This window comes from Nerophis ophidion, linkage group LG09 (genome assembly GCF_033978795.1).
Source record: "Nerophis ophidion isolate RoL-2023_Sa linkage group LG09, RoL_Noph_v1.0, whole genome shotgun sequence".
NCBI lineage: Eukaryota > Metazoa > Chordata > Actinopteri > Syngnathiformes > Syngnathidae > Nerophis > Nerophis ophidion.
In genome coordinates, this window is record NC_084619.1 from 15,999,307 (window position 1) to 16,021,968 (window position 22,662).

A 22,662-nucleotide genomic window follows, 5' to 3' on the forward strand; every position below is an offset into this window, starting at 1 on the left:
GCAGCTCAGTTGCCATAATTTTACAGAAAAAAATAAAAATTGGCACCGTTTTTTTTTTTTTTTCATTTACAATAATTGAGTCAAAAAACACTGTATAAAGGTTAAGATAAAAGAGCATCTATGTACTCCAAATAAATTGAGTGATTAATCTGCGTATTTCATGATTAATGTGATCATTTTTGTGATTCATGCGTTAACTTTGACAGCCCTAAATTCTTAAGACGTGTTGTATTTTTTACATATTTGTGTTGTTTTAAAGAAAAAAAAGTGAAATGAATTATATTTATATAGCGCTTTTCTCAAGTGACTCAAAGCGCTTTACATTGTGAAACCCAATATCTAAGTTACATTTAAACCAGTGTGGGTGGCACTGGGAGCAGGTGGGTAAAGTGTCTTGTCCAAGGACGCAACGGCAGTGACCAGGATGGCGGAAGCGGGGATCGAACCTGCAACCCTGAAATTGCTGGCACGGCCGCTCTACAAACCGAGCTCTGCGCCTTTTAAAAAAAAAAAAAATTTAAATGCACTGTAGCACTTTTAGATAGTTTTTTCAATGTAAAGTGCTTTTACAAATACAAAACTATTATTACTGCAGTTTTTCAATTGACCCATAAAGTCCAGAAGCAGCTGTTAAATGGTGTCAAGCTGGAACACTTGAAGGCAGCTCTTAAGAGTCACACTCCACATGAGAGAGTGCTCTCCTGCAAGAATAATCATCATCCAGCCTCTCCAATTTAACTTACTTGATCAAACTATAAACCCTCAATGCATTTGACCTACTAGTGCACTGCTCACACTGTCAACAGTCATGCTTCTGAATTGTCAAATATACAGTATTTATTCATCAATACTGTAAATGCCACTAGCTCCCTCTGCTGTCGAATTACAGTACAACGCACAAATCACTTGTATGTGTCCTTCATAATATTCAAAGACTTAGAGCAGGGGTAGGGAACCTATGGCTCTAGAGCCAGATGTGGCTCTTTGGATGACTGCATCTGGCTCTCAGATAAACCTTAGCTGACATTGCTTAACACGATAAGTAATGAATAATTCCGTTGGTGATCACGATGTTAAAAATAATGTTCAAAATATAAAACATTCTCATGCACTTTAATCCATCCATCCATTTTCTACCGCACCTGTTCAAGCAATAACAATGTTATTAAAAAAGAATTAGAGACTTATTATACTCTAAAAATGTTGGTCTTACTTAAAAAATGCTCGCATTTAGTTGTATTATTACTTCGGTACTCTTGACTTGTTTTGTATATTGTACAGTATTTTGTATTTCTATAGTGTTTTTTATATTGTACAGGATTGCTTGTTATTTTTAATAGATAGTAGTCTGTTTATTTCAATTGTTAGTTTTTCCTTTATTACCTTTTGTGTTATTTATTTTACCCCATATTTGTTCCCACAACCGCACCTTAATTTGGAGTCTTTAATCTCGTTATATGCAAATATAATGACAATAAAGTCTATTCTATTCTATTGTATTCTATTCAGTGTTAAAAATTATGATATGGCTCTCACGGAAATGCATTCTTAAAATATTTGGCTTTCAGGGCTCTCTCAGCCAAAAAGGTTCCCGACCCCTGACTTAGAGACTTAGACTTAGACTTCCTTTTTATTGTCATTCAAATTTTAACTTTACAGCACCGATAAGAAAGAAATTTCGTTACACAAGCTGAAGTTCCTCCAAGGTTATTTTTGTGAAATAAATGCATTTCAACTGCACCAATTCCTATATTACACAATACCTGTAATACAAGCAACCCTCACATTGTCCATTTTTTATTTATTTATTGTATGTTTAAGTCTTTCACTGCTAAAAATATATATATATGTTTGAGGAGTATGCTAAAGGCATAAGAACTAAATATCCATCCATCCATCTTCTTCCGCTTATCCGAGGTCGGGTCGCGGGGGCAACAGCCTAAGCAGGGAAACCCAGACTTCCCTTTCCCCAGCCACTTCGTCTAGCTCTTCCCGGGGGATCCCGAGGCGTTCCCAGGCCAGCCGGGAGACATAGTCTTCCCAACCTGTCCTGGGTCTTCCCCGTGGCCTCCTACCGGTTGGACGTGCCCTAAACACCTCCCTAGGGAGGCGTTCGGGTGGCATCCTGACCAGATGCCCGAACCACCTCATCTGGCTCCTCTCGATGTGAAGGAGCAGCGGCTTTACTTTGAGTTCCTCCCGGATGGCAGAGCTTCTCACCCTATCTCTAAGGGAGAGCCCCGCCACACGGAACTAAATAAAAAAATAAATAAAGATGAGTGTCATTTTAGCCCTGCGATAAGGTGGCGACTTGTCCAGAGTGTACCCCGCTTTCCGCCCGAATGCAGCTAAGATAGGCTCCAGCGACCCCAAAAGGGACAAGCGGTAGAAAGTGGATGGATGGAGTGTCATTTTAATAAATCCAATCTTTAACCGTCTCACAATAGTATCTTGTCATATCATATTCTTGCTGAGAAGGTGGTCAAGAAGTGAAAGACAGGTGATGATAAATCAAAGAAAAGTGGCTCTGCAGAAATGTAATATACAAATAGTTATAAAACTATATAAACAAATACATTATTGTAGAACACACGGCAGTTGCTCTTTAAATGTGAATATATTCACTCTCAGCACAGTTGCACAGGGGTTAATACGTGTGCCTCACAATACGAAGGTCCTGGATTCGATCCTGGGCTTGGGATCTTTCCTTGTGGAGTTTGCATGTTCTCCCCGTGACTGCGTGGGTTCCCTCCGGGTAGTCCGGCTTCCTCCCACCTCCAAAGACATGCACCTGGGATAGGTTGATTGGCAACTCTAAAAATTGGCCCTAGTGTTTGAATGTTGTCTGTGGCCCTACGATGAGGTGGCGACTTGTCCGGGGTGTACACCGACTTCCACCCGAATGCAGCTGAGAAAGGCTCCAGCACCCCCCGTGACCCCAAAAGGGACAAGCGGTAGTAAATGGATGGATGGATAGATCAGTCAAATCACTTCCCCCTTTTTGCCCTATTGTCATATTGTTGTCATAATATTACATTGGAACAATACAAGTCACGACACATATTTTCCATCCATGCATCCATTTTCTACCACTTGTCCCTTATGGGGTCGCTGGAGCCTATCTCAGCTGAATTCGGGCGGAAGGCGGCGTACACCCTGGACAAGTCGCCACCTCATCGCAGGGCCAACACAGATAGACAGACAACATTCACACTCACATTCACACACTAGGGCCAATTTAGTGTTGCCAATCAACCCAGGTGCATGTCTTTGGAGGTGGGAGAAAGCCGGAGTACCCGGAAGCAGTCAAGGGGAGAACATGCAAACTCCACAAAGAAAGATCCCAAGCCCAGGATTGAACAGAGGACCTTTGTACTGTGAGGCACACGTACTAACCCCTGTGCCACCATGCTGCCCTGAAACAACTATTGACAACGGGAAACAAAAGCACTTTCATACCAAATGAAGTTGGATGTACTGTAGTTTTTAGTGTAATAGTAAAAAGCCTATATAAGAAGTAACATTAGCACCCTAAATCAGGGACATTCAACTGGAGGCCTCAGTGAAGTGAAGTGAATTATATTTATATAGCGCTTTTCTCTAGTGACTCAAAGCGTTTTACATAGTGAAACCCAATATCTAAGTTACATTTTTAAACCAGTGTGGGAGGCACTGGGAGCAGGTGGGTAAAGTGTCTTGCCCAAGGACATAACAGCAGTGACTAGGATGGCAGAAGCGGGGATTGAACCTGCAACCCTCAAGTTGCTGACACGGCCACTCTACCAACCGAGCTATACCGCCCCCTCAGAAAAAACTTGGTTCTCCAATTTTATTTAACTTTTAAAATACTATTAATTATTAATTAGAATAAAAGAATAAGTTAATACAACAAGTATCTTTGATATTTGTTGCTGTTGCCGTTGTAACATTACACACAGAAGAGTAACAATGTATTAGAATATTGGGAAAAAAACACTTGACTTTAATCAAGTAACTCTTTAGCATACCACTAGATGAGCCTGCCTACCACAGTTTGAAATTCCTTACTATAGAAGAACTTGGACCAATGGCAGATACTTGCATTGACATTTTAATCTTGCAAGCAAACATAAAGCACTGGGGGTGCAATTTTGTCATTTACATAACTCAGGCGTTCCACAAGGCACTCCTATAAGTCCTCTACTTCTTGGGAGTTACCAATTTTTTTTAATAATGTCATTTATGCTTTAGCTTGTTTACTTCAGATGTTAGTGGTCGTTTGTTCAACTTCTTTAGATGCACTAGTTTTGTTCCTCAAAGTTCCATTTTAGGTCCTCTCTTTCTCGTCATTCAGGCTATTCAACTTTAACGAGTTCAGTTAAAAAAATCGTGTTATATTTTTGCGGCTGATTCTTAAAAAAACTAAAGGGCTGTCATAGAGATGATTTTTGGCTAGCTTTTTTGGAGAAGGTCCTTTAAAAACAGCAGAGCGCTCCTGTAACTCTAACAAAATAAAAATACCATAGTCCAATATCTACTGTAGAGAACGCTGGTTGATTAATTGATTGTTGGAACTTGTATTAATAGATTGCACAGTTCAGTACATATTCCGTACAATTGACGACTAAATGGTAACACCCGAATAAGTTTTTCAACTTGTTTTAGTTGGGGTCCACGTTAATAAATTCATGGTACAAATATATACTATCAGCATAATACAGTCATCACACAAGTTAATCATCAGAGTATATACATTGAATTATTTACATTATTTAGAATTTATTCTCCAGAATATAGAAAATAGAAATAATAGAGAAGGGAAAATCCAACCCGCCAGGCCTTTAGCTTCATGGAAATAATCAAGTTGGCTATCCCTGTACTAAATAAAAAGTTCTCAAATTGTTCACTTACTAAATTGGGGCCTTAAGCAATTATTTTAAGCACCTCACCATTACAGAAATATTTTGTTTAAGCACCTCACCATTACAAAAAAACAATCACACTTTTTTTTATTTATGTGAAACGTTTGTGATCCTTTTTTTTTTTCAATAGAACTTGAATTTAATTTGGTACTTGTTTTACAGTGAAACAAAATAGAGGTAAATAGAGTGTTCAACACAAATAACTGAAATACGTGATTAAAACAAAGTGGGGCGGTATAGCTCGGTTGGTAGAGTGGCCGTGCCAGCAACTTGAGGGTTGCAGATTCGATTGCCGCTTCCGCCGTCCTAGTCACTGCCGTTGTGTCCTTGGGCAAGACACTTTACCCACGTGCTCCCAGTGCCACCCACACTGGTTTAAATGTAACTTAAATATTGGGTTTCACTTCAATATGTTCCTGACATTTTTTTTCTACGCCGGGATGTCTGGGAATTTTGCCATTATATTTTCATTAATGACGGAGCAGGAAAGGGCAATTAATATTTTTGTGGTTAAAAAAAAATCATATGAAGTGCCCTGTCAATTGTCAAACATATGTGCCAGAGTCTTAAGTACAACATAAAAATGTACATATGTAACAGGAATTTGTTAACACTGGAGGCACCTCAAAATGATTTTAATGCAATGATTATTCCATCCATCCATCCATCTTCTTCTGCTTATCCAAGGTCGGGTCGCAGGGGCAGCAGCCTAAGCAGGGAAGCCCAGGCTTCCCTCTCCCCAGCCACTTCGTCCGACACCTCCCGGGGGATCCCGAGGCATTCCAAGGCCAGCCGTGAGACATAAGCTGTGTCCCAATTCAGGGTCTGCACCCTTAGGAGGACCTCCGTAGGATACGTCACCTGTTGTTAAACGGGACAGTCTAGCCTGCGGAGGATTTCCTGGTTGAACGTGTATTCGCTGCCGGTGCCGCTGCTTGTATTTGCCGCCATCGTCGAAAAGATCCGGGTTGGACAAAGGCGCGCAAAGCATCTTGGGATATGGCAGGCCATAAATACAGGAAACAGAAGGGTGCATTCGAATTTGAATGAATTGGGACAGCCTTCGGGCAGCGTTGTGACATAAGCGGCCTTCAAATTCGCCCTTCGAAGGATGCAGACCCTGAATTGGGACATAGCTATAGTCTCTCCTACGTGTCCTGGGTCTTTCCCATGGCCTCCTACCCAAACACCTCCCTAGAGAGGCGTTCAGGTGGTGTCCTGACCAAATGTCCAATGTCTCGTTTTTATTATTGTACAACATGTTGGTCCCTGGCAAGCAAAATGACACTGAGGCCAATGGAATTCTTGCACAAACAATCCTTGACCGGAAACCACTACACCACCATCACTGTTTAGTTCTCCAAAAACATAGGTTGGTAAATTTTGCTAACATCCAAAGATTAGCATCAATACGAATGGCCCATGTAATCCTAAATAACACTGTGCCAGCGCCACTTAAGCACTTTGTCCAGTTTACATCTGCTGTGACCACTAGAAACACACAAGCCTCCACCAGGTGGCGGTGTAGCGTACCCAGATGTACAGTAAAACTTATTTTGCACAATCAGCCTTTTCACATGAAGCCATAAAGGAATGGAACGACCTCACAACAAACTTGAAAAGTCTAACAGATTACTCTTCATTCACAATTGAAGTTAAAAATTGGCTTTGGAGAAATCCAAGCTGCTCACCCGGTCACTAAGGTGGACACTATGTTTGACATGTCAACTCAATGTGTATTATATTTATGCATGAGAGCATTTTATTGTAAGCTGGGAGGTGTGTGTGCTAAAATCATGGTTGTGTTTTACAAATACAGTAATGACAGATGTGAACAAGAGCAAGGTTGTATTGTATAATAAGTATGTGTCAATGAAAGGACATTTTATGACTTTTCTTAATTTGTTTACATCCTATAGTATAATTTTATTCTTATAATTATATATTTATGTATGTTATTTGTATCGCTTTAATTTAGGTAGGGCTGCAGATGGAAATTAGCTATTAAACTGTAATGCTGCGGGACAAGCATCGACTGCAGCGCAAGGTACGTGCTGCTGAGATGGTGATTGGTTTCAAACTCCCACAACTCCAGGACCTGTTCTCCTCCAAGACCAGGAGGCGTGTGGGTCGGATCACAGCTGACTCTTTTCACCCTGGACACAAAATATTCTCCCCTCTTCCCTCAGGCAGGAGACTACGGTCCATCCAGACCCACACCTCCCGCCACCTGAACAGTTTTTTCCCCTCGGCCATCAGACACGTGAACAATACCAAGATCTGATAGCTCAATTACAGCTCATGTTATTCCATTCTGTGTTATTTGTCTTTTATGATACACGAATGCACCAGGTAAAATTCCTAGTTTGTGAACCTGTTCTCAAACAATGGCAATAAAACTTTTCTGATTCTGATTCTGATTCTAATCTGGTGCAGAGAATATCTGCTTTTGTCCAACGTTTCTGTGCATTGTTCTTTCAAGTAAAGACTAAACAAAAACAGAACCAGAATTTACCCTTTTTAATGCACTTTTTGTGCAAAACGTACGTTTTGGGAAGGTCAGGCCTCTTTACACCAAGTACCACCTTAAAAAGATTTTGCTAAGGCCTACTGTTTTTATTACTTAAGCTTGTCATTGTCAGCTTCGAACATGTCTCTTATTTGCAGCTCAGTTAAACACTAATCCAGCAATGCCAATTTTAACTTGTATTGGTTGGTTTGTGGGCTTCACGGTGGCAGAGGGGTTAGTGCGTCTGCCTCACAATACGAAGGTCCTGCAGTCCTGGGTTCAAATCCAGGCTCGGGATCTTTCTGTGTGGAGTTTGCATGTTCTCCCCGTGAATGCGTGGGTTCCCTCCGGGTACTCCGGCTTCCTCCCACTTCCAAAGACATGCACCTGGGGATAGGTTGATTGGCAACACTAAATTGGCCCTAGTGTGTGAATGTGAGTGTGAATGTTGTCTGTCTATCTGTGTTGGCCCTGCGATGAGGTGGCGATTTGTCCAGGGTGTACCCCGCCTTCCGCCCGATTGTAGCTGAGATAGGCGCCACCCGCGACCCCAAAAGGGAATAAGCGGTAGAAATGGATGGATGGTTGGTTTGTACATTTGTATTGGTATGATTTTTTTCATACATATTTCAAATGGTGTTCATGAGCAGTGCGCACCACTAGATGGAGCCAGCGTGCCACTTTACTGAGAGGGTATTGGCAAGCCGGTGTCATATCTGATTGGTCAAAACCACTCACGTGACTACAAGGCGCCAAGTTGTACACCAATTTGACACAGCACTTCCTCATCGGACATTATTTGTAATTGAAGAAGAGTTATTTGTCGAGTAAACATGTCCTGTTGTGCCAAAAAATGCGGGAAGCATTTATATTGCATCCAGGAAAATGAAGTTAGCCTGGGAGGCGAGAGTGTGTGAGGTAAGCAAGCATACATAGACAAGGGAGACTGGTACTGTACATCAGTGTTTTTAAACCTTTTTTAAACCAAGGCACAATTTTGTCATTTAAAAAACCCGGAGGCACACAACCAGCAGAAATCGTTAAAAAATTAAACTCAGCAGCAGTAAAAAGTCATCACAATTGTTGGATATGACTTTAAACCAGGGCTTCACAGTGGAAGAGGGGTTAGTGTGTCTGCCTCACAACACAAAGGTCATGCAGTCCTGGTTTCAATCCCAGGTTCGGGATCTTTCTGTGTGGAGTTTGCATGTTCTCCCCGTGAATGTGTGGGTTCCCTCCGGGTACTTAAGCTTCCTCCCACCTCCAAAGACATGCACCTGGGGATAGGTTGATTGGCAACACCAAATTGGCCCTAGTGTGTGAGTGTGAGTGTGAATGTTGTCTGTCTATCTGTGTTGGCCCTGCGATGAGGTGGCGACTTGTCCAGGGTGTACATCGCCTTCTGCCCAATCGTAGCTGAGATAGGCGCCAGCGCCCCCCGCGACCCCAAAAGGGAATAAGCGGTAGGAAATGGATGGATGGACTTTAAACTAATGGTTCTTAACCTGGGTTCGATCGAACCTTAGGGGTTCGGCGGAGCCTCCCCCGCTGAGGTCAAGACACCCAACTCATCGTGTAAATAAAAACTTCTCCCTATTAGCGTATTGTGGATACCCCCAAACAGTGTTCCCTCTAATTTTCCATCAGATTTGCAGGTGTTTATTTTGTTGTGGCCCTGCGACGAGGTGGGGACTTGTCCAGGGTGTACATCGCCTTCTGCCCAATCGTAGCTGAGATAGGGGCCAGCGCCCCCGTGACCCCAAAAGGGAATAAGCGGTAGGAAATGGATGGATGGACTTTAAACTAGTGGTTCTTAACCTGGGTTCGATCGAACCTTAGGGGTTCGGCGGAGCCTCCACCGCTGAGGTCAAGACACACCCAACTCATCGTGTAAATAAAAACTTCTCCCTATTAGCGTATTGTGGATACCCCCAAACAGTGTTCCCTCTAATTTTCCATCAGATTTGCAGGTGTTTATTTTGTTGTGGCCCTGCGATGAGATGGCGACTTGTCCGGGGTGTACCCCGCCTTCCCCCCGATTGTCGCTGAGATAGGCACCAGCCCCCCCCGCGACCCCAAAGGGAATAAGCGATAGGAAATGGATGGATGGATAATTTGTTGTGAGTTAATGCACTGTGTGTGTTGCTCTTTGAACAAGGTGATGTTCATGCACGGTTTATTTTTTGCACCAGTAAAAAAACAACAACATAACTTTGTCTTGAATTTGAAAAAAATGCATTTTATTTTTCACTAAAGAAGGGTTCGGTGAAGGCGCATATGAAACTTGTGGGGTTCGGTACCTCCAACAAGTTTAAGAACCACTGCTTTAAACCATAGCCAAGCATGCATCAATATAGCTCTTGTCTCAAAGTAGGTGTACTGTCACCACCTGTCACATCACGCCGTGACTTATTTGGAGTTTTTTGCTGTTTTCCTGTGTGACGTGTTTTAGTTCTTGTCTAATGCTCCTATTTTAGTGTCTTTTCCTTTTTTGTTGGTATTTTCCTGGAGCAGTTTCATGTCTTCCTGTGAGCGCAATTACCTGCATCTATTTTGTTTTAGCAATCAAGAATATTTCAGTTTTTGCTATTCTTCTTAGTGGGGACATTGTTGATTGTCATGTCATGTACGGATGTACATTGTGGTCGCCGTCTTTTGCTCCAAAGTAAGTCTTTGCTGTTGTCCAGCATTCTGTTTTTATTTATTTTGTAGCCAGTTAGGTTTTAGTTTCGCTCTGCATAGCCTTCCCTAAGCTTCAATTACTTTTCTTAGGGGCACTCACCTTTTGTTTACTATTGGTTTAAGCATTAGATACGACGACAGACCCTCGTCGTCTCACACGACGTGTTTCCGACATCTACAAAGCAATTAGCGACAGGCTGCCACCTACTGATATGGAAGAGTATACCACGGTTACACTGCCGAGCTCTAGGCAGGACAGGCACTCAACAACGGCACATTATTTGCTGACTATAATTACTTGTTTGCAAAAATTTTTTTTATCCCAAATAGGTGAAATTACACCCACGGCACACCAGACTGTATCTCACGGCACACTAGTGTGCCACAGCACAGTGGTTGAAAAAAACAATGCTGTACATCACACTCAGTAACAGTGAGTGGATACACTTTGTTTGAGAAAACTTGTTTTTTTCCCAAAATTGCACATATTCAGCATGTGTCACCAATAATCCAAACCAAACTAATACATATTGCAGTAAAAAGCAGCATTAGTTCAGTCTTCAAGTATAGTGACAGTAAAATCAAGAAGCTATGCAGACTCAACAGAGCAAAATCCAAGAAAAACAAAAGTAAAAGCACAGACATACAATGCAGTAAATACAAACAATACATTGGAGGTAGCCACCACAGTTGACATACTTCACACAAAAGTCATACTTTTTCCCGCAAATGTTATCAGCAACAATGAGCGAGTTTACAAACAAAGCTTTCTAATATGGCTAAAAGCAATGCAATGTGGGAAATGTATAAAAATTCATAGCACTCTATACAGCGGCGTGCGTTAAATACAGCCGCAAAAGTGTCCCAAAATTATACTTAAGCATGTTTTGTTGTAGGTTTATGAGCTGGAGTATGTTTAGAACTACATTGAGACTTATTATTTTGGTTTATATAAAACAACGTCAGTAAGACTGCAATTGAATGCTTCCAGGCACAACCGCACATGTCTTTGGTGACCCCTATACATACTGTCCCTATACACAACTCTGACCTTTGATACTTTGTAGTTTGAGAATCAATCACCAATCCATCTATTTTCTACCGCTTGTGCCTCTCGGGGTTACGGGGTTGCTGCAGCCTATCCCAGATGCATTGGAGCAGAAGGCAGGATACACAAAATGCTCAAAGTACATTGTACAATAAATAACAATAATTGAAAATATGACAAAATGATATAGAAACATATCTTAATAGTATTAATTTTGAAAAATTTATTAATTAATACTATGATTTCATTTTAAATGTATGTATACAGTGCGTCTGCCTCACAATACGAAGGTCCTGAGTAGTCCTGGGTTCAATCCCGGGCTCGGGATCTTTCTTTGTGGAGTTTGCATGTTCTCCCCGTGACTGCGTGCGTTCCCTCCGGGTACTCCGGCTTCCTCCTACTTCCAAATACATGCACCTGGGGATAGGTTGATTGGCAACACTAAATTGGCCCTAGTGTGTGAATGTGAGTGTGAATGTTGTCTGTCTATCTGTGTTTGCCCTGCGAGGAGGTGGCGACTTGTCCAGGGTGTACCCCGCCTTCCACCCAATTGTAGCTGAGATAGGCACCAGCGCCCCCTGCCACCCCAAAGGGAATAAGTGGTAAAAAATGGATGGATGGATGGATAGATGGAAGTATACTTTTTTTAGCCTAAATCATAGCAGATTAGGCAAATTATTCAATGACATCATGGGGACCACGCCCCACCGCCACAGGTATCTTGGCAGTCGAGGGGAAACCATGATTTACCTCTCCTAAGGGGCGGTAAGGTTTCAAGAGGGCCACAAGAGGCAAGGGGGACTTCTTTATTCGTGCTTGAACAAAACACAAAAGTACACTTAAAATATGTCACTCCTTGTTTTAGTTTGACCGCCATGTTTGGAATGATGGTGTTGCACTATGATTTTATTACATTGCATTAAGTTTTGTGTGTATTACACAGGCATATTGCACTCACATTGCTGCAAAGTAGTCTGATAGTATTTATTAGCCTGAAAAAAATGTGTTATTGGTCGTGTAGTATTTCGAGGCTGAGGTTAATGAACGGGAAAAGCACCATGCATTTCATCAAAGCTGCACAAAATGCCTTTCTTCCTTGAATGTATGATTTATTGTGGCCTCCAGCAGGCTAACATCAGTTATTCGCCCTCTTTGGAAGCAATGTGATGCTGCAAAGCTTAAAAGTGTCAGACAGGGATTTCATACAACCACGCCGACCTTGGAAACTTTGCTGAACTTAAAACAACTGACTAGAATAGTAAAAAAAAAAAAAAATCTAAGTCCTGAATGATTTACACATTTTCCTCACTGCTTTCAAAAGAAAATACTCTACTAAAGCACAATGACTGTAAAAATATGTGAGACTCAGCCATGTTTTGATCAATCTTACTAATGGGAACTCTGTTGTTTGTATTAAATCATTTGAATTAGTTCCAATAACTACGCAAGAGGCGACATCAGTCATTCTTTCTCACCAAATAGGCTGAAGAGGTTAATTTTCTGCTTAATTGTGCGGCATCACTGAGCTCCAGAGATTTTCATTTGTGTGTTTGAAGTGCTCAGAGGGCCGGCGGGTTCCAGGCGTGTCACTTTCACCGCCCATCAAGCAGCTGTCTGATCATTGGTGAGCCAAAGTCATCCACCATGAGAGCATTTGCTGCTTTGGAGTGTCTTCAAAAAGGTGCGTGTGCGCGTGCGTGCGTGTGTGTGTTCCATCATGTTACAAATCTGATTTCGTTTGTATGCAGTGTCAAAGCCTGTCAAATGTCACCGCCCACAGAAATTAATTCTTAATATTGAGTTAAGTTAAAAGCCGCTCTAATGCTGATGATATTGGCACTTACTTTATCGTTGAATTATAGAACCTGCGGACAAACAAAAAGAACAGACCCGTTGTTTAAAAGCGAGAGAAAAAGAAGGTAAGCCGCTAGTATTTTATTTTGCGTCCTCTTCTACTGAGTTTTTCCTTAAACTGTTTGAGGAAATATTGTACGAGCATGAGAAAACCAAGGCCATGGTGTCTATAGAAGAGCAGGGAAGTCCAGAAATAACAAATTTTTTTTGTCTTTTTTTTTACCATAATTTTAACCATGTTAGTTTTGAAGTAATCGAAAACGTGTAATTAAGTCATAAAAATACTGTGTTTGTGTGCATGTGTGTGTTGCCTCACATTACAAATCTGACGGAGATTTTGTTTGTATGCTGTGTTAAAGCTTGTCAAATGTCACCACCTACATAGATTAATTATTAATATTGAGTTAAGTTAAAGAGCCCCTCTAATGCTGACAATATTGGCACTTGTTTTATAGTTGAATTATAAAACCTGCGGACAAACAGAGAAAGGACAGACCCGGTGCTTAAAAATGAAAGAAAAAGAAGGTAAGCCGCTAGTATTTTATACAAGTACAACCCATTTATTTTGCATCCTCTTCTACTGATGTTTTCCTCAAACTGCTTGAGGAAATACTGAACGAGTATGAAGAAAACAAGGCCATGGTGTCTATAGAAGAGCAGGGAAGTCTGGGAATGGCGATTTTTTTTTTTTTTTTATTTAAACCATATTAGTTTAGAAGTAATCAAAAACATGCAATTAAGTGATGAAAATAGTAGTTTTCCATGTCTTCATCCACAATGTCTATGACAGGGGTGTCTAACTTGTTTTCATTGAGGGCCACATCACAGCTATTGCTGGCTGCCTTCAGAAGGTCGCTTGTAACAGCGAATAATATATATATTTGCCTACCTATGCATTTGATTATTTAATATATATTTACGTACACTGTAAAAATAAAAAGTAATCTGTAGATTTTACAGTAAAACCTGGCTACTCAGTCACCTGAATCTTACTGTGAAATATTCCGTGTTTTTTCAGCAACATGTTACGGTAAAAGGAAAATACATAATAACTATTTTATTAAACTGGCAACAGAGCTGCCATTTTCACGTAAAAACAACAACCGTAGATTTTACGGTAAAGGAAAACTGGCTACTGAGTCGGCAGAATTATTCCGTAAATAAACAATTGTATTTTTTTTTTTTTTCAATTTACAGCATCATGCTGTAAAAAACACTGTAAATGTTATCGTAAAATACATACTGGTAATCATGTTTACAGCATACAATTTAATGAATAACTTGCTTTGAAATCATAAGTCAAGCAGATGTTTAAGTATTTATTTGACAAAAAAGTGTTTAAAAGGATAATATAACCTTTGTTGCATTGTTGGTTACTATCCATCCATCCATCCATCCATTTTCTACCGCTTATTCCTTTTGGGGTCGCGGGGGGCGCTTGTGCCAATCTCAGCTACAATCGGGCTCAGGCGGCGTACACCCTGGACAAGTCGCCACCTCATCGCAGGGCCAACACAGATAGACAGACAACCTTCACACTCATTACTATTAAAGTTTAAAAAAGAATGCAATTTTATGCAGTATACGTAAAAAAAAATTATGTCAAAATGGAAAACAAATATATTAGTAGGAAAATATAACAGGGCTGTACGCTTAGCTTTTTCACTAGGAGCACCAGTGCTACTAATTGAAAAACAATAGTAGAACTGAAAAAAATTCTCATAGCACAGAAAAAAATTAGGTCCAATATTACGTGTCTTAAATATCACAATTTATATTATTAACACATAGACATGTGCACTCATACATATAAACACAATGCCATCCTAATTCCATCATTAGGCCTACTGCAACCCTTAATTAAACCCATATCACATCGCTATCGCTAACACTAGTAGAGCTAGGTGCATAGCGGGGTGCAAAGTATTCACTTTTCTCGAGCGGAGTGTAAAATTAAATTATGCACAGTGCGTACACTCAAATTAAAATAATTGTATTTAACAAGAAATAATGGAAATGGAACATAAACGTGTATTTGACGCTCAAATGTTAACAATAGGAATGTTATGAGAACTGCTATAGTATAGTGTTACATTATTTAAATACACAAAGTTGTATACACAAACTGTTGGCAATTTGGAGTGCATAACTATGAGGAATCAAACTTTAACTATTATGTGAGTGTGAATGTTGTCCTTAGCCCTGCGATGAGGTGGCGACTTGTCCAGAGTGTACTCTGCCTTCCGCCAGAGTGCAGCAGGGATAGGCTTCAGCCTCGATGCGACCCCGAATGGGAAAAGCAGTAGAAAACTGATTGATGTTTGGTAACATTTAGGGGTGTGGGGAAAAAATCGATTCGAATTTGAATCGCGATTCAGAATCGATTCTCATTTATTTTAAAATCGATTTTTATTTTTTTTATTATTATTTTATTTATTTTCTATTTTATTTATTTATTTTTTTATCAATCCACTAAAACAATACACAGCAATGCCATAACAATGCAATCCAATTCCAAAACCAAACCAGACCCAGCAACACTCAGAACTGCAATAAACAGAGCAACTGAGAGAAGACACAAACACGACACAGAACAAACCAAAAGTAGTGAGACAAAAATGAATATTATCAACAACAGATTCAATATTAGTTATAATTTCAGCATAGCAGTGATTAAAAATCCGTCATTGACATTATCATTAAATAAATGATAAATGGGTTGTACTTGTATAGCGCTTTTCTACCTTCAAGGTACTCAAAGCGCTTTGACACTACTTCCACATTTACCCATTCACACACACATTCACACACTGATGGAGGGAGCTGCCATGCAAGGCGCCAACCAGCACCCATCAGGAGCAAGGGTGAAGTGTCTTGCTCAGGACACAACGGACGTGACGAGGTTGGTACTAGGTGGGATTTGAACCAGGGACCCTCGGGTTGCGCACGGCAACTTTCCCACTGCGCCACGCAGACATTTATAAAAAAAAAAAGTACAATAGTGTCACAGTGGCTTACACTTGCATCGCATCTCATAAGCTTGACAACACACTGTGTCCAATATTTTCACAAAGATAAAATAATTCATATTTTTGGTTCGTTTAATAGTTAAAACTAATTTCCGTTATTGCAATCAGTTGATAAAATATTGTCCTTTACAATTATAAAAGCTTTTTACAAAAATCTACTATGCTTGCATGTCAGCACACTGGGGTAGATCCTGCTGAAATCCTATGTATTGAATAAAGAGAGAATCCTTTTAAATCGGGGAAAAAATCATTTTTGAATCGAGAATCGTGTTCAATTGAAAAAAAAAAAAATAGATTTTGAATCGAATCGTGACCCCAATAATCGATATTGAATCAAATTGTGGGACACCCAAAGATTCGCAGCCCTAGTAACATTGTAATTATTTTTTGTTCCATCATTAAAATGTAATGTGTACATTTTATCATGTTGGTCTATTATTTATTTAGACCAGTGTTTCTCAAACTGTGGTACAAGTAACACTACTGAAACGGGGCTCCACCGAGTAGTACGCCTTAGAATCTCTTGATTAAAGCACAGTGTTTTATTTTCTTATATTCAAACACAGTTTTACTCTTCAAATTTTGTATATATGTTACAGGGGCCACAAATATTAAATATAATTGTTTACTTAAACCTCTGCTTTGTTGTTAGTAAATACTTAGGAATACTACGCTACTGTATTTAATGGCCATTATTATAGTGGTTCTTGGAGAGTGTTTTCTGAGGTGATACTTGATGAAAAATGTTTGAGAACCACTGAATTAGACAATTATGACCAAACAAAAATACCACTGATATGTTTTTTAAGAAAACAAACACTTTCAACACCAGTGTACAGACGAGTGCATGAACATACTTTCGTTACTTGGAAGTAACAAGAGTAGAAATGGTAATTAAATCTAGGCAAGTCTGTCTACTATAGCTACAACACCAGTGACGTCTGACCACACCGTTTCTTCTACAGTCACAAAATAGTTGACAACTCCATATTGTCTTCCAATTTCTCTTCCTGTGACCAGATGTCCCAATGCTTTTGACCAAGCACAGAGTGTTTTGGACCGAGCAGTTCCATTGAGTAACTCATAAAGTGAGTTGCAGACAAGAGGCTTGTGTGTTGTCTTGATATGAGCAAGCATTCCAAATACATGATTGTTTGGTGGGCTCGGGGTTGTGGACCAGCCAGCCGCCTAAAGGGGTGGGGGATGTACGTCTAAGACTGTCTGTCGGCTCACATCCATGTCCACAACAGATACTGTATATCCTAAACCAATTGTGAACACTTAGGGTCTGGTCTACTAAGATCCAAATGAATAATTGTTAAACAGTGTGTGCAAGCTTACAATTTTGTGTACTAAAATTGGGTGTGTTGCATTTGATCTACTAAGACTGCGAGTACAATTGGTGACAAATGCAAAAGTGGTGGAGACCGTCCTATTGATATGAGGTTTTTGTGCGTATACAACATGGAGACACTCATTTCCTCCACATTCGTAGCATCGTATGGTCCAACCTTTGGCATTTTATTATGTAGTTGAACACAACTATATTATATACCACCTTTTTTGGGCTATAATGAAGTGCGGTCTCGACAACAGAACATACTTTTAGCATGTTAAGGGTGCGCTACTGGAAGCGGTGATGGCACGCCTGGAATGATCCAGCTGGAAGAAAATGCATATTGCATGAAGTTTTTTCACATCGGAGATCTATTAGAATACATACTTTTTATGAAAAACGAGTACCATTAAAAAATACAGACACCAAAACAAATCAACTGAATTTGTTTTAATCAGCCCATTAAGTCATGCAGCAGCTATAATCATACTAAAATATATTTAAATACGTTGCTAAATCAGTGTTTCCCCCAGAAAATTTGTTAGTTAAGGTGGTGTCTCTCTGGCGGTCAGACTAAGGGGTGGGTGGGTGTAGGGATCGGTGTAACTCAGCCTGTCGCCATCACGTCTCCACTTCGTTGCTGCCACCACAGCCTGGGGGGCAATAGACTAAAGACTGCAGTGAAGTAGGCTGCTTTTGTTGCGTGAATAAGCCTACAAATTTTGGTTGTGTTTTCCGCTCCATTTGCTAAATGGCGATATACGATAGGTATATATCTCAATATCTTTTCCATAAAGTAAAAACAAAACAGTCCTAGTTACCTGAGATACTAAGTATGTCATTATTATGACTTAGTAAGTCAATAATTTGACTTGGTAATTTACTAAGTCAAAATAATGACAAAATAATGACTTACTAAGTCAAATAAATGACTTACTATAAGTAAGCATTTGCAATAAGCGTTGGAAAAAAAGAGTTAAAAGTGGGGCCACATGCTGACATATGTTCAACTCATCATGCTTAATTTATTACAGCATTTGGGAAACCTGTAGTTGATTTTTATGATGTAAATGTTATATTTTTATCAACATGGAATAGCAGGGACTCTGTCATTCAAAACTAGGCTGCTTCATTACTAATGATTAATGTAACTATAGCTGAAAAATAGTACAATAGCAATAGGAGAGACTATTCATCCCTGAACACCATGGAGATCATTTAGGCTTTATGATGCAGTTACATTATTATGTCAACTATCAGATACAACTTCAGGAAACTCTCCATTTAACATAATGTTGTTTTTTGCTGCTTCAACACAGCTCAATTAACACAGAAAAAGGTAAAGTGAAATTAGTTAGTTGTTAACTGTAGGTCAATAATGCTTGTCTTTCTCTCAGACGGACGGGGTTTAGCTGTCTGTAACACACACACGCACGCACGCACACACACCGCAAAATGAGCTAATGTTAGCTAAAAGGTAAATAACCTTCACCTCAAGGACTGCGAGTGAGCTGAGTTGCTGCTTATGGTTCTAGAACATCAACGGGCTCATAATGATGTTACTAGTAGTTGACTGGAGGTGTTTATTATCATTTGGGGAGAGTCCGTAGCCTTATGCTTTAATGCTAAACACCTTTCTGCTCACCCCACTGCACTGACTCCATGCGCTCTGAATATGCACTGCTGATTGGCTGTCACAGCTCTGCGTGTAACCAATCAGATGGTTCTGTGGGTGGGACAATGCTTGGTGCTGCAGAGAAGTACTGACAGAGGCAGAACTAAGCGCAGCAGCTTGTTAAGACTTTAGCTTAGGCGGGAAACCCTGCTAAATAGACAATACATCTAATATTTTAATTTCTGACATTCCAAATATGTTGAAATACACACAATTGTCAGTCTTTACTGCACGCACGCCTCCTTTTTCCCAGCTATTTATGCCTAACTCTGTCAGTTTGGACAAACATTTTAACTTGGTTAAATATAGACACAAAAAAACTATTTAAGTCTTGATAAATGACATTAAAAGTCGTAAGTGATTATATTTGTATTTTCTCCTCCCAGTATTGTGGGCGTTGTTTTTCACCATATATTCTGCTTATTCATGAAGACAGACACTCTAAATGGGTTTTGTGCTATATTTTGCTCTTTAATAGATCACAATTCTCTGTGTAGATAGATCAACTTTGCGTGTGCTCTCAAGTTTGCACATTTTAATACATGCAAACATTTCGTGGCTCAGGCCCTCATGTACTGTTTTGCTTGGGGTTTTTAATTATGATTTACAGTAGAATACTCACATTAGCTCACTGTGACCATGTCACTAATTTGACTCTAAATGTTTTATAATATTTATTTTTGATTAATTACACGTGTTAACTTGTTATTCTTGACATCCCTAATACTATTACTAATATTGAAAAATAGTTGCCTCTCATGATCCCCCAACCATTTCAAATTGAATTGGCTCCTTGGTGGGAATTAGCCATGTTATTCTCTTGGTAGCCCAAAATGCTCTTTTAGAAAATACGTTTTAGTATATAAATGCAAAAAGCAACTCTGTCTTTCACTGCCCTCAGGCAGCTGTAAACCTCTGCAAATTAATCTCCAGGGATTCACATGGAGCTTACTTGATGTTTGATGCAGATCCTGCCAAGCCATTCCTCTCTTCCGTGTCTGCGTCTGATTTTCAAGTAAAGGAAAATAACAAACGCAATAATTGTGCAGACCTAGTAGGTTGCCAGCCTCACAACTCATAAAGGTATTAAGTCACTTGTTGGTAATAGAATGTGTTTGATTGCCAGATGTTTGCAGCGATCTTAAAAAAAAAAAAAATGTTGGCAATGATTTTAGTGAACACAACAACACATGAGGTGTCCAGGCTGATCCACTCCTATTGTAGCCCAAGTAAATAAGGGTTGTCACGGCAATGGGATAGATGTTTTTTCCTTATGACAAGCTAATGCATCATTAAAAAAAAACATAAAACATTAAGCTCTGGGGACATTGAGAGTAAAATATCGGCAACCCTTGATAGATAGGGCTGGGCGATTTAAGACAATATCAATAAAAATATTGCATAAAAACTTTTCTTTGAGGTTAGTTAGAGGGAATAGTATGAATTTGTTTACGTTTTAAAAGACGTTAGACTCGCCAGCTATAGACGACTGCAGCAACAAGCAGCACATAGATCAGACACTATATTGCCAAATGTATTTGGCCACTTGCGTTGACATCTATATGAACTTGAAGTGCCATCCCATTCCTAACCTATAGGGTTATCGGTCATCGGGTCATCGGTCCACCTTTTGCAGTTATTACAGCTTCAACTCTTCTGGGAAGGCAGTCCACAAGGTTGCGGAGTGTGTTTATAGGAACTTTCGACCATTCTTCTGAAAGCGCATTGGTGAGGTCACACACTGATGTTGGCCGTGAAGGCCTGGCTCTCAGTCTCCGTTATAATTCATCCCAAAGGTGTTCTATCGGGTTCAGGTCAGGACTCTGTGCAGGCCAGTCAAGTTCATCCACACCAGACAATGTTACCCATGTCTTTATGGACCTTGCTTTGTACACTGGTGCACAGTCATGTCGGAAGAGGAACGGACCCGCTCCAAACTGTTCCCACAAAGTTGGGAGCATGGAATTATTCAAAATGTTTTGGTATCCTGGAGCATTCAAATCTACTTTCATTGAAACTAAGGGGCCAAGCCCAACTCTTGAAAAACAACCCGACACCACAATTCCTCCTCCACAAAATTTCACACTCATCCCCAATGCAGTACGAAATGTACCGTTTTCCTGGCAATTTCCAAACCCAGACTCGTCCATCAGATTGCCAGATGGAAAAGCCTGATCCATCAGTCCAGAGAAGGCGTCTCCACTGCTCTAGATTCAAGTGGCGACGTGCTTTACACCACTGCATCCGACGCTTTGCATTGGACTTGGTGATGTATGGCTTAGATGCAGCTGCTCGGCCATGGAAACCCATTGCATGAAGCGATCTGCGTACTGTACGAGGGCTAATTTGGAAAATCACATGAAGTTTGGAGCTTTGTAGCAACTGACTGTGCAGAAAGTCGGCAACCTCTTTGCACTATTCGCTTCAGCATCTGCTGACCCCTCTCTGTCAATTTACGTGGCCTTCCACTTTGTGGCTGAGGTGCTGTTGTTTCCAAACTCTTCCATTTTCTTATAATAAAGCCAAAAGTTGACTTTGGAATATTTAGGAGCGAGGAAATTTCATGACTGGATTTGTTGCACAGGTGGTATCCTATGACAGTTCTACGCTGGAAACCACTGAACTCCTGAGAGCGGCCCATTCTTTCAGAAATGTTTGTAGAAACAGTCTCCATGCCTAAGTCCTTGATTTTGTACACCTGTGGCCGGGCCAAGTGATTAGGACACTTGATTGTGAACATTTGGATGGGTGGCCAAATACTTTTGGCAATGTAGTGTAAGTAGTCAAAGTGGAACAGAATTTAGCAGCTTTAAAAAAGTGGGGATATGACACATTTTATCTTACAAAACATGTAATTTGTTTTTATAATACACATAGACATGTCAGAAGTGAGTTTGTATAAGTATGAATGTTGTCTTGTGTTAGACGCGGGTTTTTTTAGCGTTGAAGTGAAGTGTGGATTATATTTATATAGCGCTTTTCTCTAGTGACTCAAAGTGCTTTACATAGTGAAACCCACTATCTAAGTTACATTTAAACCAGTGTGGGTGGCACTGGGAGCAGGTGGGTAAAGTGTCTTGCCCAAGGACACAAAAGCAGTGACTAGGATGGCGGAAGCAGGAATCGAACCTGCAACCTTCAAGTTGCTGGCACGGTCACTCTACCAACCGAGCTATGCCGCTCTGTTAATGTGCCTCATTCTATTATCTAATCCAGGGGTCGGCAACCTTTACCACTCAAAGAGCTATTTCGACCCATTTCACAAAATGAGGACGACAATGGGAGCTGTAACAATTCTCGCCAATATCTGCTTGTGGTCACCCAGATGACAAGAATAAGGGCATGCTATGAAGCCATTGCCTTAAACACCTTCTACAACATGTACAAACTGCTCGCCAGTCCAGCAACATGTTGTGAGAGGCTTCCGCAGATGCACGCACACGACTGGAAGGCATACTGGGTGACACAGAGTACACTGACGGTTGTGATATAAACAACTACACTCCTACTAATATGCACCACATTGTGAACCCTCACAAAAGAAGAATGACAAACACATTTCGGGAGAAAATCCTCACAGTAACACAACATAAACGCAACACAACAAATACCCATAATCCTTTGCATC

The 22,662-nt window shown here is 40.3% G+C and overlaps 1 protein-coding gene and 1 long non-coding RNA gene across 2 annotated transcripts in view; one reads left to right on the forward strand and one right to left on the reverse strand.

The window, feature by feature from the left end:
* Positions 1-22,662, reverse strand: part of slc35f3b (solute carrier family 35 member F3b) — a 148,551-nt gene that overhangs the window by 104,062 nt on the left and 21,827 nt on the right. The window lies entirely within an intron of this gene.
* Positions 8,155-22,662, forward strand: part of LOC133559068 (uncharacterized) — a 73,303-nt gene continuing 58,795 nt past the window's right edge. Inside the window, exons 1-2 of the long non-coding RNA XR_009808081.1 lie at positions 8,155-8,328; positions 12,697-12,821. This is a non-coding gene — a long non-coding RNA (uncharacterized LOC133559068). The remainder of the gene's footprint in view (positions 8,329-12,696; positions 12,822-22,662) is intronic.